This window comes from Camelus bactrianus, chromosome 11 (assembly GCF_048773025.1).
Source record: "Camelus bactrianus isolate YW-2024 breed Bactrian camel chromosome 11, ASM4877302v1, whole genome shotgun sequence".
NCBI lineage: Eukaryota > Metazoa > Chordata > Mammalia > Artiodactyla > Camelidae > Camelus > Camelus bactrianus.
In genome coordinates this window covers 74,185,824-74,201,691 of record NC_133549.1, presented here as the reverse complement: position 1 = coordinate 74,201,691, position 15,868 = coordinate 74,185,824, and positions in this window count along the sequence as shown.

Sequence of the window (15,868 nt, the reverse complement as noted above, 5' to 3'; positions counted from 1 at the left end):
TTTCTATTATTATCATTATGAACACATGCACTGAAACCTATTTGATGTGTTTTAATCCATTGCAGTTTTTACCCTTCCGGATGACCAATTTGTCCCATCTCTAGCCAGCAGAAGCTTATACAGGTAATCTCCTAAGTCCTTGGACTTAACTCTAGCAGTGTTTTATAGCTTCTTTGCTATCTAGTACAACAAATTATTTTAGGCTCATCTTGAACATTTTCTTCCCCAGAGCTGGAATCAGCCAATTCTCCAAGAAGCTCTGGTTCCTCTCAGTGGTAAACAGTATTAGAAATGACATTCTGAACACTAGGAATGCTCACTGCTTACTGAGCTGGTTATTACTTCTGGGTCTTTTCAATCAACAAATAGGAAAAGGTTTTAAGGTAAAATACTGTTCATACTGACAATTCAAATACAGAGTTAGAGGGTTTTTACTTAACTTTTACATGTGTCTCTCCTTTCAACCACGCCAAAAAATCTCAGTGTTCAATGTCAATAACTTAATCACTCATTTTATTTATTTGCAGTTCTTTTTGTCCCTAGAGACCCCCTCCTCTCGAGATGTAGCAGCTCTGTGTCCTAGTGTCACTTGGAATAGCTCCTTTCTGCAGGCCTGTACCAACGGTCGGATCCATAGTTAAGTTGATCTGTTTCATTTCTCTGAAAATCTTTTTTAAGTTCAGTTAGCTTTCTTATCCTCTCATCTGTTGACTTTGCATCTCATTTCCTTACGTTCTTTTCTTTGCTTATTTACTCTTGTTTCAGAAAGGCTATGTTTTCTAAAATATGTATGTTAGGTAAAAGATCCTCTGTGCCCTGATGATAAATAGTTTTTGTTTCAGAATCCTTTGAAAGGCCTCATTCTGTCTGTTGCTTCTTTTGGTTTGACTTTTTGCTATTTCATTCTTCATCATGGTTCTTTCTAGCAAGATCTACTATTTGTTAACAGAGTGGATGGCTTGCCTTGCCTGCTTCCTCTCCAATGCAGATACTGGATTAGGCATAATAACTGATAATAATATGTTTATTGAGGCCCTACTATGCACTAAGAACCAAATCCTACATACTGAGAACTAACTTAATCTCCCTTACAGCCCTATGACACACATAATACTATCTCTATTTTAGAAATGAGAAATTCCAGGCGTGGAATACTTTACACCCAAAATACACAGCTAGCAAGCGCCAGAGCCAAGAAGAACCCCTTCTCGGAGTTAAAGCTAGAAGAGAGACTGACCCCAAATTCCAGCATCAAGTATATTTCCTGCTGCTCTGATTCTAGGCTTGACTTTAAGGCAAAGAATGTAATTTCTAGTAAAGGTGAGACTAAGTTGGGGGCTTTCGCTTGAACAAATGCAGTTCACAAAAGTCTGTAAACTGCTCCAGCATTCCCTGTTCCCAGGGCTCACCTCTTCACCTTCCTTGTCCACAACAGCCCCCAGGATGCAGCCCTCAACAGCCAGTCCCTCCCAGGTTGTATTTGGAAAGGTGGACTCTGAACAGAAAAGAATAGAGCCAATGGATGTAGGAAATGTGGGGAAGGCCCTGACCCCTCAGAAAGGGGTGGAGCAGAATCTGTCTGCTTCCTGGGTGGAGCAGAATCTGTCTCTGGCATCATCCCTTTCAGAGGGGACAGTGGGCAGAACCTGTGCCAGCAAGGAAGCTGAGAATTCTGGGGCCATTTTGGTGTGTCCAGTAGATACTAAATCATAAGACAATATTATAAATCACTTGCACTGATAAGAGGAAGAGGCCATGAGACAGTAGGTACCTGGTCAATCTTTCATTAGAATTGTAGGTAGGGAAATTTCCCCCAAAATGTTAAGATGATTGACTGTCCCTATTTTCAGAACTGTTTTTCTATTATTTTCCTTAACATTCACATGGCAACTGGAAGAAAAATCTTTCAAGAGCTGATGGCCCAAGGCCATTTAAAGTAGAAGTCCTCTACATGTTAAATAATTCAACTTTCACAACAAACCAATGAGGCAAAGGTTAATTTTCCAAATTAGCAAGTAAGGAAATTTCAACTGAGAGAAAATTTGGCCAAGGTCCCATTGCTATTGAGTGATGGAGGCTGAACTCCAAAGTGCTTGGAACTCCACCCCACCAAGAAGCATCCTTTGCCTAGGAGGAGAGCGCTCCTGGGAATATGGATCCCTGAAGTCCAGGAGAGAAGCAGATCTGAGCTCCCAGGTACAGGGCCTCATGTGCTGTTTGTTATCTAATCTCCAGCCTGCTTTGGAACAAGGTACTTTGATTCACAAAGATCGCCCAGCCTGGCCATGGTGATGTCCTTACTGTCACCTACACTTCTCCACCTGCTTGGGCCCTTCTGCACCAGGTACCATGTACCTGTGGTCTCACTGCCTCTTTCCCAACATCAAAACAAAGCCCTTCCCTATCCGTTGTCAGTCTCGAGCCCACCACACCGAGCAGGGCCCAGAAACCTCAGTTTTTCCTTTGCCCAGTGGGTTTTCACTGTGAGAATGCATCCCCTTTGAAGCAGCAAGACACGCAGTAAACCTTGGCTGCTCTGGTCTTGGACTGATGAGTTTCCTCCATAGGACCTCAGTTTTCCCCAAATGAGGAATAAAGGGCACAGCCTACTTGTTCTCTGGTGTGTGAGGTCCTTCCCGAGGCAGAAGTCTGCCTCCAGGCACGGAAGCCGGCGATTTTAAGGAGGAAGGTGCTTTCACGTCAGCCCTCTGAAAAGCGTGCTCCCCTCGGCTCCAGGCTAGCTGGCTTTTCTAGTTATTAGGGGCTACAGCAAAACCATGTTAGCTTCCCCATTCCCTCCTTAAAGGCACCAGCCATGCCAGCAAACACAGGGACAGGGGTTCCACTGAGAGAAGGTGCATGTTGGAATGTGCATTAGTTCTACATACAGTAATTTGGAAGCCACAGTGGGCATGCTTCTAAGTAAAAACAGTAACTGTACAACTTGGAAATATTTGTGGGGCCTTAGCTTTCTGCTTCCCCTCCCTGGATCCTGGATTAGACCACATCCAGCACAGGCCTGGTTTTAACTGCAGCCCCTCATGCCGGCCTGCTCAGCCAACACATTTGCTGTCTGCTGGAAGAGCTCTGAGTGCTCAGGGGATGCAAATCCTCATTGCCTGGGGTGGAAAGCCCAAGGCCAAGGTCACTGTGAGCTAGGGGCGGGGCTAAGTCTCCAGCCCAGAAGGCCTGGCTGTTCGGCCCCTCCCCCTTCCACAGTGCAAATTACCCTTCCACCTGCCTCATGTCCCTCCTTTATTCTTCAGCAGAAACTTCTCAGATCCCTTTAACTTCTTTTTAATCAGGTCAAATAAAAATGTTTTTAATTAACTACCTCGGATTTTATGCCTCACACCCAGCTGCTTTGTGCAATCTGGCAGGTCCCATCTGCCTGTGTTCCAGCAGGCTGCTTCTGCTTTCACTGCTCCTTTCCCATCCTTTTGTTGAGCAACCCCTGGACACGCACATTATTCTGGGAACTGGGGAGACAAAGACTCGTAAGGAACTACAGTCCAGAAGGGGAGGCAGCACATCAACAACAGCGAACTCAGTGCGGCCTGACAAGGATTATATCCCCGGGATGCACGAAAAGTGGGAGGGAGCGACGACTGCACTGCAGGGAATCAAGAAAGACTTCACAGAGGAGCTGGCTTTGCGCCTTAAGGAATATATTGACCAAATGGAGGAGTGATTATTTTGTAAAAGGCGAAGAACAACAGAAACTTCCCCAATGGTTAACCAAACGAAGGAAGGAATAAATAAAATACTAACCCTGTGTAATGAGCAAAATACTTGGACTTACCAATATTCCCCTTGGGGTCTGCAAATGCTCTCTGTCAGGACTGAGTAAACTGCATTCATGTTAGTGCTAATTCCCCATATCTGGCCGGCATCAAGTTAAGAGTCTCCAGGGAAGGGAGTTTTGAAGGAGGCATGAGTGACAAACTCCACTTCATCTTCAAGGCACTTTGTGGGAAGGAATGTTGGCAGAGGGACCAAGAGGCAGGGGAGCAGAGGAGGGATGAGAAAGGCACCCAGGGTGAGCTTGCAGAATGCTGATTTCTGCTTAGGCAGCCCAGGCTGGGAAGGGTGGAATGAAAGCAGCCCAGGTCTCTTCCTGTGGAAGCCATTTCCAGAGTGTCTTCAACCAGTTAGCTTAGCAGCCAGGAGCTCAGCATTTAGCCTAGCTGGTGAAATGATCTAGCCTCCACTGCCTTCTCCATCAAGACAGTGACACTCCTCTGGTCTCCACCTCCCCCTGGAGGCTGCAGAGATCCTCAGGCGGAACTGGATGAGAAGAAGAGAAGGGGAAGGGGAAGAGACAGAGAGGGGAAAGAAAAAGGATCACCTCTATTAGTCTCCTAATGCCATTGTAAAAATTTGCAACTAACTTAGTGGCTTGAAACAACACAACTTTACTACCTCACGGTTTCTGTAGGTCAGACATCTTGCACAGTTTGACTGGATAATATGCTCAGGGTCTCATAAGACCAAACTTAGAGTGTCAGTCAGCCAGCCTGGGCTCTCATAGGGAGGGCCAAGGGGAGAACATACTGCCAGACTTATTCAGGTTATTGGCAGCTCCTAGGGGTTGTAGGACTGAGGTCCCCAGTTCCTTGACACATGAAGCCAGCAGGGCTTATTGAATGCTTCTCATGCTTTCATGTTTCTTTCCCCCCTTAATGGAGGCACTGGGGATTGAACCCAGGACCTCACACACACCGAGCACATGCTCTGCTACTGAGCTATTCCCTCTACCCCGACTTCCTGTGCTTTCAAATTTCTCTTCTCTTGCTGCCTTTAGGGGCTCTTGTAACTACTCTGAGTCCACCCAGATGATCCAGGATAATTTTCCTATCTTAAAGTCACTGATTAGCAACCTTAATTCCACCTGCAAAGTCCCTTTTTCCCCCTAAGTTAACATATCTACAGGTGTGATATCTCATCATATTTGCAGTCCCAGAAATTAGGTAATAGAATCCTCTTGAGGGCCATAAATCTGCCTAATTCTCCATCTTTCTCCCCATGAATGTCCATTATCTTGCTATCTAATCTTGTATTTTTAAATCTGTGTCAAGAAACTCTGCTATAAGACATAGTCTTGACCTTCAAGGAACATCTACCTTAGTTGGGGAATTAAAACAAGGCACAGTGAGTAATCATTACAACCTGCTTATCTGTGGCACCTTATAGTTCACACCAATCTGTGCATATTCACTAAATACCATGTGTCAGTCCACCTTCCTGCTTTCTTTGTTTCTTTGTACTTTTCCATAACCCTCAAAAAGCCAAGCTTCATGATTTTTGTCCAGACGTCTCCTCCATAAAGTCCTCACGAAGGTCCTTCCAAGTCTGAACAATTGAAATGAATGTACCCCTCTCATGTGATGACTGGCACTGTGTTTTCAAGTGTCAGCACTTCTCATACTCCCCCTTGGCTGTGGCACACTGTTGAAGTTCCTGTCTCCCCCACAGTCAGTGCACAGGAAGCCCTCATGGTTCATACCTGCTCCCTGAACTTGGCAACGAGTTACTCTAATGAAGCTGATAGTCGATGGAGGAGATGAGTTCTCTGTAGGTCACTATCAAATGTCTGAATCCTCTCAGGCCAGAAAGCAGAAGGAGTAGGGTGTTCAATTCTGATCAAGACCTGACTCAATATGATAGTCTATGCCTTTATCAGTAGTATTAATACAGCTTGGCAAAATGTATGAGCAGAAACAGGATCTACAGGATCCTTGGGAAACAAAGTACAAAAATCTAAAGTCAGAGAATTGTCCAGGGGCCCCTAGGCCAGGGTGGATCGCCAGTGTTTTTCCACCTTGGATAAAACACCCCTCAAGAATCCTTACGCCCCTTCCCTGAGCCCAGGGCTCAAATTCTCTGACAAAGAATTCATCCTCCCAGATGCTCTGTTGAGGGAAAAGTAAATATGCCATTGTAAATAAATATCAATAGTCTAAGTTGCACATCGGTCTTCTGTGAGCTTTGTTTGGGTGAACAAATCCTTGAGAACCTAGAAAAATGCTAGCTGACCTTAAGAAAAGGTCAAATGTTAAGGACATCCCACCAAGGAACCGCACCGAGAAGGGACCCCGTTGGGTGGATCTACCCGCCTCCTTGTCGACAGCAGGGCTTCCAAAACTGCAGCCTGCACGCCTCCCCATCACCAAGAGGCTGCTGGGGAAGAGCCCTGGGGCTAGGAATTAGGGATGTGAAAGATGGTCCCAAACATTTCTGCCTTCCCGTCAGGAGGTGGAACCTATGCCCCTCCCCTTGAATCTGGGCTGGGCCTGGACTGCTTTGACCACTAGAATGTGGAGGAAGAGACATCCTGAGACTTGCAACCCCAGGCACTGAGAAAGTCTGGCCACCTCCAACTCCTCCTCCTGGGGATCCAGACTGATGATGTAAAATATCCAGGGCAGAGAGAGGCCACGTGGAGAGGACCCAGAGGACAAGATGTCACATGGAAACAGAGGCCACATGAAGTAGCTCCGAAGGTCCAGCCCCATCTGATGGCAAGTACGTGAGAAATCCCAGAAGAGACAGTAGAGGGACCAGCCAGCTGAGCCCCAGTCAACCATGGAATTATGAGATATCATTAAGTGGTTGTTGTTTAAGCCACTAAGCTTGGGGACAGTTTTTTTTAGGCAAATATAGATTCTCGAAACACCACTGAAGCCAGTTCCCCAGTCTTCCTTTCCAGTGGGCTTAATAACTGTTTGCTGGATTGAGCGAGTTCAAAGTTTTACCCTATAGATCTCATTGAATTCTCTCCTTCTGTTTGAGACCTATTTAACAGGTGAGAAACTGAGACTCAAATTGGTTAAGCGACTTCCCAACTTGCCCAATCGTGTAGCTAGTTAGAAGGAAATTGAACCAAACGCAACTCAAATACAGACTGCTGCGCTGTTTCCCCTTAGGTAGCCCAGCCAAGCCCTGACCCTTCCTTCCTGCCACACTGTCTGGTTGTCATGTACGCTCAGTGTTGGGCCGTGAAGGATTTCTCAGAACACACACCAAAAAACTGTCATAGATGCAGGAACAGCTGCTCCTGATCTGTAGTCCCCATAGCTTCTAAAACAGCACTGAGCACACAGCGGGAACCCGATAAATGCCTGCTGTTCAAAACACAGATCCATTGATTACAATAAAAATGGAGCAGATTGAAAATTTTCAGAAATGTGTCCTACACTGAGATTTGTCTCTTGCGGAATTTGTTCTGGTCACTCTGTCTTCAGAGTCCTGATGTAGGGAGAACTGTTTCCAGGCATTTCCTAGATTAATGTAATTGAGTCTCTGATAGATGAAATGAGTTGTTGCAAAAGATTTTTTCAGCTTCCAAAATTTCCTAGAAGAGGAGACCCTAGATCCCAGGCCCGGATCCCCCCGCCTACACCAGCTCTGCCCTGAAGCCAATGGTGTGAGACTGGGGCTGCGTATCCTTGGCTGTTTAATTAAATTGACAGAGACAGTTCTTTTCTCTTAATCAATTCTGGGATTATGTCAGTTACCAAAGCCTACAATCCCTTCTCCAGCTTGACAGGGTAAGAAAAAGCAGTGTGTCCCACTCATATGGAAGCGTTTCTGTGACATATGTCCCCAAGGAGGACAGGAGACGAAAGTTCCAGTCTCCTCTGACGTGAAATTCATTTGGGGTCTCTAGTAAATCAAGACTAAGTGCACACATTTATTAACCACTTGCTGTGGGTGAAGCACTCTGCTTGCTAAGTGCTAGAAGAAATGATAATAATAAAAACATAGAACAGATATATTACATTTATCAGATTAGAAAACAGTTCTTCATATCAGCTCATTCAGTCCCCATAATATTCCTGAAAAGCAGATAAGCTGATGACTGTTCTGCAGAAAACTGAGGTCGTAAGAGTCCGTATGATAGGCCCATGGTTACTCACCTAGTACTCAGTGGGGCTAAGACTTGAAGAGGATATTGTGAGTCTTCATTAATTACCATTTCCAGGATGTGGTGAATTGGCAAATAAACAATATACAATAGAATCAATGTATGTCGATGATAAAGGCGGGAAAAGACCCTGTAGTTTGATGGGGTCTGGTTAGGCTTCTGGGACTCAGACCGGGTTTGGAAGGCTGGCCTGCGCACTGAGTGTGTCTGAGAGCTGGGGGTTGAAGGGCTGAGCAGCACGGCTTCTCATAGACACGGAGACCTTCCTCCTGTCTGAAGAGCAGGTTGGAAAGTCCTTGAGGCTTCACACCCCCTGGGCACTGCATCCTACAGATGGACCAAAGGATGCTGTGATTACCTCCTTCTCACAGAGGAAGACCAGAGGCAGCAGCTGCTCCAGAGCAGCACACGTGGGGCCACCCAAGCTGTGCCACTGCTTACTCCATTTTTTTTTTTTCAAAGGGCCCAGGGACTTAGTGGTGCAGCCATGTTAAACACACACTCTCCTTGTCCCAGGCGAAGAAGCCTGCCCCAGGACCCATGGCCTCTTCTACCCAGGCAGCATGTCTAATGGGAGTGGTAATGGCTGCAGAATCAGGGGACCTAAATTCAGATCCTGTGTGGCCACTTGATAACACAGTCTTGAGTTCTTTGACACTCATTCCATCGAGGGGAGTGTGTCTGTGCGAAATAGGACTGAGTTGTGACCGTTTCAACCAATAGAATAGAGAGGAAGTGATGCTAAATGACTTGTTAGATTGTGAGGAACCTTGCAGCTCCGGCCTTAGTCCTTAGGAGTGGTTGGTTTCCAGTGGTCCCTCTTGGGACACTTCCTCCAGAAACCAGGCACCATGTTGGGATAAACTCAGGCTACATGTAGAAGTGACATGTAGGTGCTCTTGGCAGTTGTTCCAGAAAAACCCTGCCTTCCAGATACTCCCCCCACCCAGGATCACCAACAGTTATTGGTGTCTTCGGTGGAGCAGAGACAAGCCATCCCACTGTATCTTGCCTAAAGGCCTGACCCACAGAATCTGTGAGCGTCATGCACGGATGTCATTTGGTACCACTATAAAAAGGTTTGGGATGGTGTGTTACACAGCAAAAGAAAAGCTAACGTCTCCCCACTAGGTGCTGATTGTGTGACTTTGGGCAGAATAGTTACCCTTTGTAAAGAGCCCTCTCTATATATAAATTTTGATTTTAAAATAGAATCCTGCTTCACACGATTCTATCAGACAGAAAATGCAGATCAGTTGGCACAGCGCACAGTATGGGGCCAGACCCAACGTGTGTGAGTTTCCATGTGAGGTGGAAAAGGGGTGTCAGTTGCCCTGACAAGTGCTTTGTATCGTCTGTCTTGTCAGGTATCCTTTCTCACGTCTTCCCAGGGCTCAGCCCACACAGGTTGGACCTTCCAAACACGCTTCCTCTTGGCTTCACTGCGATGGATTGCCAGTGTGATGAGAGGACCTGTGGCAGAGTGGAGGTTTTTTATGTGTGACTCCGCTCTCCTCTCTGGAGAGTCTGATCTTGACAGCTGTGGGAAGGGGGCTCTGTGGCCTTTGCCGAAGCCCGCCTGGCTCCCACAGTGACTCGGTACAGGGTGGACACCCACGTTCATTATAATCACCAAGTAGGGGGGCCTTGGGCCCTCCTCAGCCAGCACTTCTCTCCGCATTAAATTCTGCATAAGCCTCATGATCAAAGTTCAAATATGTCAGGCATATAGCCATGCAGTGTCACAGAGCTAAGAAATAATTGTGTGGGTCTCTTCCCTTCTGAGGACCAGCATGAGGAAAGTTCTTTCAAGACGAGAGGAGGTTCCAAGCATCCTAGGAAGCGATAATTAACTTTCGGCCCCCACAGGTTGCAGCCTGTGAGAGGAGGAGAGGGGAAGGGCTGCCTCCTCTCCCTGTGTGACCGGATGGAACATTGCCACGCTCTCTCCGAGAGAACACAGCTCACAAGTCACTTCTGATGCATTGCACACACAAGTCTCTTACTCTTAAAAAAACATTAAACTTCTCTAAGTCAGACTCATAACTAAATCAGAGAAATTTTTTTTCTCCAAGATCAAAAAAAAAAAGCAAGATTAGTCAACACAGCCATCTCATAAATACACAGGAAGAAAGTCTCACGGGACCTGAAGGGACACTACTGGGTGGGCCACACCTGTCCGATGGTTTTCCTCCTGCCGGGGTAAGCAGAAATCAGAGGTCTGCTTCAGGTCCCTCCATGGCCATCCTTAGCACTTGCACGTACAAATGTAAAGGAAACGGCAGTTCCTTTTCTTCTCATGGAATGAGAGCCCAGGAACCAGGAGATCCAAGAACAAAGTTGCTCTCCGGAGATCAAACCCCCACAACCACTAGGAGAGGCCATCCACAAGACCAAACCAGGAGAGTCTGAGCAGAGAACGCACGAACCACAAATCTACACAAGTGCGCTGGGCACCACCTCAAAGACAAGCAGCTGTGATTGCAGTTTATGAGCAGAAACCGAATCGCTTGCCTTGTGCCCCCTTTGGAGAAGGGCTGTAAATGGCAGGGAATGAAAACCCAGAATGTTAATGTTAAAAAGGCAGAAATAGAGAATGCTCAGGCAAGCCCCAGGGAGAGGTTGTCCTGATCTATAATCAGTGTGCCATTACAGAGATGGGGACCTCTGTCTTGCTGAGCCAGACATCATGTCTCCCCTTGGGATGATTCCAGACTCCCAAAGAAAAGGATGACCAGTTTCCCCACACAGTGATCACATGGGCATGTAGCACGAACAGTGGCAGAAATAGAAAGAAAATTCATGACTGAGAAGTGATTTTGGATCCCAGTGTCCACCGGCTGTTGTGGAGGTGAATCAGTCTTCTGTGAGGAGCTCCATTGGCACCTGCCATCCCTCAAGTGTCTGGAACTCACATCTCACATTGGGCGAATTCTCTGCACACCAAGCCCTGTTGTTGATCTTGGGTTTAATTTGGAGCAGCAATGATGCAGGGACTCATCCGTGGCTCTTGCATTAATGGAGGAAAGTAACAGTGTTTCCAGAGCTCCGTTTTGGCTAATTTATCACACAGCATGACCCACTGACAGCTACAGCTGTGTGGCATCTACCACAAACCTTTCCAAAGTGGAGGTTTTTACATGGAACATTAATCATGTGGAAAATTTCTGAAAAGGGCTGTGAGAGATGACTAGTGTAGACAAGGAGGTATTTTGAAGCCGGTAAGCTAGAGGAATGAGTAGAATGTCACTACACCACAATCTGTGGAAATTCAGAAACTCAGAGCAAAGAAACTTTTCATCTAAAATGTGGAATAAATAGGGGTGGGAGAGAAGGAGGCACAAACTGTTGGGTGTAAGATAGGACACAAGGACATATTGCACAACATGGGGAATATAGCCAATATTTTGTTATAACTGTAAATGGAGTATAACCTTTAAAAATCGTATTAAATAAAAACAATTAAATTTTTTTTTTAATGTGGGATAAGACTCCTGTCATTGCTGAGGACACTTCCCAAGGCCAAGGACTTACAATAACCCTCTCCTCTACTCCTTCTGGCCTGTCTCTGTTCTAGACTACTAGCTATTTGAGAGAATGTTCTTGTTTTAGTCATTGTTTCCAGCTTCTAGAGCAGTGCCTAGCTGTAGTAAATGCTTAATAAACACTCGTTAAATTGAAGTTGATCCTGGTCATGAACTTGCCATAACTGGATTCACAGCAACATCCAGATCTCTTCCTGATAGACCTGCATGGTCCCGGGAGGAGCAGTAACCTCTTGGAAGGAAGCTCCTGCCTTCTAGCTCTGATCCTACAGCAGAGGACGGTGTCCCTGGAGGAGCCCAGCTTTGAGCTGGGCACCTTGGAGGGAACAGTAGCAAACAGACTCTGATTCTGATCAGAGACCTACCACTTGCTGCCTACATGGATCAGGATGTGGTGCCTCAGTGTCTCTGTCTCTCAAACAAAAGCATAAAAACCCTACTCCTTTCATTAAAAAAAAAATTCTATGAAGACAACACCTTACAGGGTTCCAAGCACTGGGCGGAAGGTAGGAAAACAGGTTTTGCTCCCACCCCTGTTCCTACTTGGCAAGACCATTGGTCCCTCTGGCCATTATTTTTTTTCTTCAAGTAAAGGGAGGGTCCCTTACCACTCTAGTCCCTGAATCTGTAGATAGAGAAGACACACCTAATTTTGAGTTGAGGTCTTGTGTGTTTGTTTAAGTTGTTTTATAGGCATTGTAGTAAGTCTTTCCAGTTAGCACCTTTAAAAAAAAACTATGTTTGCAAAGAATTCTGATAACGTGTGTTTATAATCACATGCACTTGTGAACACAGTATGATCACAGCACTGAGACAAGATGATTTCTTCACTATTTCAACAATAGTTGGAAATAATTAAGTATTTCCTGTAACACTAAAAAGTACAGTTTTATATCTCAAAATGCAAGTGCTTTAATGGACTAAAACAGATTGTTGCCCCTTGGAGTCTACTACACATGTTAAATTATTATTATTCTGATTATCACACCATGATTATAATACATTCCATTTAGCACTGTGGATTGTATTTGCTAAGTAGTTCTAGATAATTTATTACTTATCCACTCAGCGGTTCTTACACAGCACCTGAGCAGAAGTTAAGGACAAAATGTAAGGCTTTAGTCTAAATAGATTTAATTTTCAATATTCAAAGCTGAGCCTTAGTCTGCCTGAACAGAGCTGGCGTGGTTTAATTCCTTTTGTCACAATCCCTCTGGATAACAATTCCTTAATTGCTTCTTAGATGGAAACATTAATCACGGGGCAGCCTTTAATAAGACCAAAATTATGGTGTTTCTTGTTCCCAAAGGTTAACAGGGAAAAAAAATTATTCTTCTCTTCCTTTCTCCTGATACGCAGTTTGTGTGGCACCAATCATTTTCCCATTTGAACTCTATTTAAGCGAATGTGTTATTTATCCTCAGAAATTCTGAAGTCTTTGAGGAAAAGAATCACATCTGATTCATCTCAGGATTTGCCACAGAACCTACATCCAATAGCTGAAATGGCCTGACCGTGTCTATAAACACAACTATTTTAAGTACATTTGGGAAATTGCCTTAACAAGTGTGTCACTGCTTCTGTGTGATTGTGCTATAGTGGATCAAGTTCATGGTTGGTCAATAGGTTGGTTTAGGGGAGAGAGTGGGGCTTAGGAAAGCTAATCCCTCAGCAATAATTAATCCTCAACCTGGTGATGGATTCTGTGCTCTACAGTGGGGATGTTTCCTACACTCCAGAAGTTCTCAGTGTGTTGGGGAAGACAGACTTACAAAGAGATAGGTTAACAATTAGCTTGCCTATTGAACTATTAAACACTGTAATAGAGGTAAAAACACGGTGTCTGACCCGCAAATACCGCCCATAATGGCTCTCTTGGATTGACAAGTGGTTGGAGAGTTTACACTCACTGCTCCAGGGTAATGGCATAAAAAGCCCTTCTGTGACCCTGTCCAGCCTGTAGATGCTTACGACCTCAGGTATGAAGAGTTTGTTTGTGGGGGAGGGGAGCAAGTCTATTTGCATAATTAAGGTACAAGTAAGACGGGTACCACACACACAGACCTTTTAGAACTGCTTCCAGGGCTCTTGTTTAAACATGGAATGCAGCTGTCTGATCTGCTGTTAAGTTTAAGTTGGAAAGATAAAGAGATGTGACAGGATTTTATATGTTGCAAAGATTTCATTGAAACACAGCAAACACGGTTTTGGAAAAACTGATGCAGAGAATTCTCTAAATGAGACAGCTAATGGGAAATGGAGGGCAGGGGTAAGTCCTATAACACCAAAGTAAGAGATGAAGGTATGAAAATAAGCAGCTGAAAACAAAAGACAGCCAGGAGAGAAAATGTGTGTGCCTGGGGAGGGCGGAGTGTGTGTATGTACCTGTGTGTTAGATTTTAATATTCCACAAATATAGGAAGGGAAGAGCTTGTCAAAATGTGTGTTGGTTATGAATTGGGGAAAAAAATTAACTTTGAGTTTCTCCTTAAATCATATACTAAGTAAACTTCTAAATGAATTACAGAGCTACATATTAGGATATTAAATTCCAATTACAGAAAAATTAGACTATAAAATTGAATATCAAGTATGTAAATTTAGAAGTAATAGAAGAAATCACAAAGAATAGATCATCAGACTTAATTATATATAATTAAAGTTTCTGCATAGTAAAAGAACCCAAAATAAAAAGGCAGATGAGAAAAGAAATGCTTCTGTAAATATACTTTTAGAAAAAACAAAGAGGTAATGATTTTATTCTGTAAGGAACAAAGGAACATCAATTTTAAAATGGAAAACAATTAAATAGTGGAAGAATAAGTAAAATATTCTCAATAAGATAAGAAGCATTTTATCATTATTCTACTTTTCTGTTTATTATTATTAAATAACATTTAACAATGATTACTGCCTGAAATTACACTGTGTTGAATATACTTTACTCTGAGTCCTTGTAAAAACTACTTGACAATGGATTTAATTCCCAAGAAATGATCAAAATTAAAAATCAGGTATGAAAACTGTGGTAAACGATTCATGGTGATTATGTAAACTAAAACTAAGCTATTATGGAATTTAAAGACCAGAATGTAAATGTTATCAACCTTAACCAAGTGGAAGTAATAACATAATAAACCACAATAAAGACATGAAGGAAATGGAGATGGAAAAAAGTGAAAAGTGCTAGTCCTTTTCAAACCCATTATAGCAAGGAGTTGGTTAATAAAGTGTCTACTATTTAAAAGGTGTAATCTTAAAAGCTTAACTCCTACCTATTAATATTTTATAAGCTGTTTCTTAACTTTGGAAGGATCTTTTGGGAAAGGAGCAATGAATGGCATTTGATAAAGAAACAATTATCTGCAATTCAGCTCTTCCTTCAGTTCATTCTTCTGTAACATTCAAGGAAAATTAATTTAAATGGTTTTAATTTAAAGATGGCAGTTTAAGAACAAGCCTCTGTTTCTCTCGACTCTTAAGAGTTGCAGGAGAGCCAGGCAAGACGGGGCCCTCTCACAGGTAGCAAGCCGTCAGGACGGCCCCTTTCTGAAGAAGGGTCTCGAAACAAAGGAATATATGCTAGGGGGAAATTATATCTAAAACTGGAATTTTACATTATTGGAGTGGCTAAAATAAACACAGTTGGTGGAGAATAAATGTAGGAGGTGAAGGAGAGGAGTAGAAAAGAAAAGCCAAAGGGAAGGGAAAGTTAGAATTTCTTTTAAAATATAAACAGGAAAAAGCAGTAGAGAATATAAAGGCATATCAGATCTTTGAATTAAAGTGGGAATAAAAATATATACTATCAAGTCAGCAGAAATGAAGACTGGGAAAGAGAGGAAAGAGTAAGATAAAATAATGGTAAACTTTAAATAAAATGAAACAGAGCAAAATCAAGACTAACACATACTATCCAGAATTTCCAGATCATTGAGCAGAACAGACTACTAGACTGTGGGTAAAACAAAACAAAACAAAACAAGCAAACAAAAACCCCAGCATTGTATCCTGTGTTTTTCACATACGAAAAAAACTACATTTAAGGTAGAGTGACAAAGGCTGAAAATGAGTGAGATACAAAGAATACCAGCAAATGAAAATAGACAAGCAAGCAGACCAAAAAAAAAAAAAAAAAAAAAGCGATGGCAATCATCTCCATATCAGGAAAATCGCAATTTAAGGTCAAAAACATTTAACAGGGCAGGTGTAACGAAGGATGGCAGTGTAACAGCCATAGACGCTTTACACCAAATAACACAGCAACCAAATAAAATTTCCTGTAATACGATAAAACTTGAGCCAAATACAATCTGAATTTTAAATATGAATCTACTGTTAAAAGATTGTAGATCAAGTTGGCAAAACATAACAATGAAGATTTGATTAAGGATAT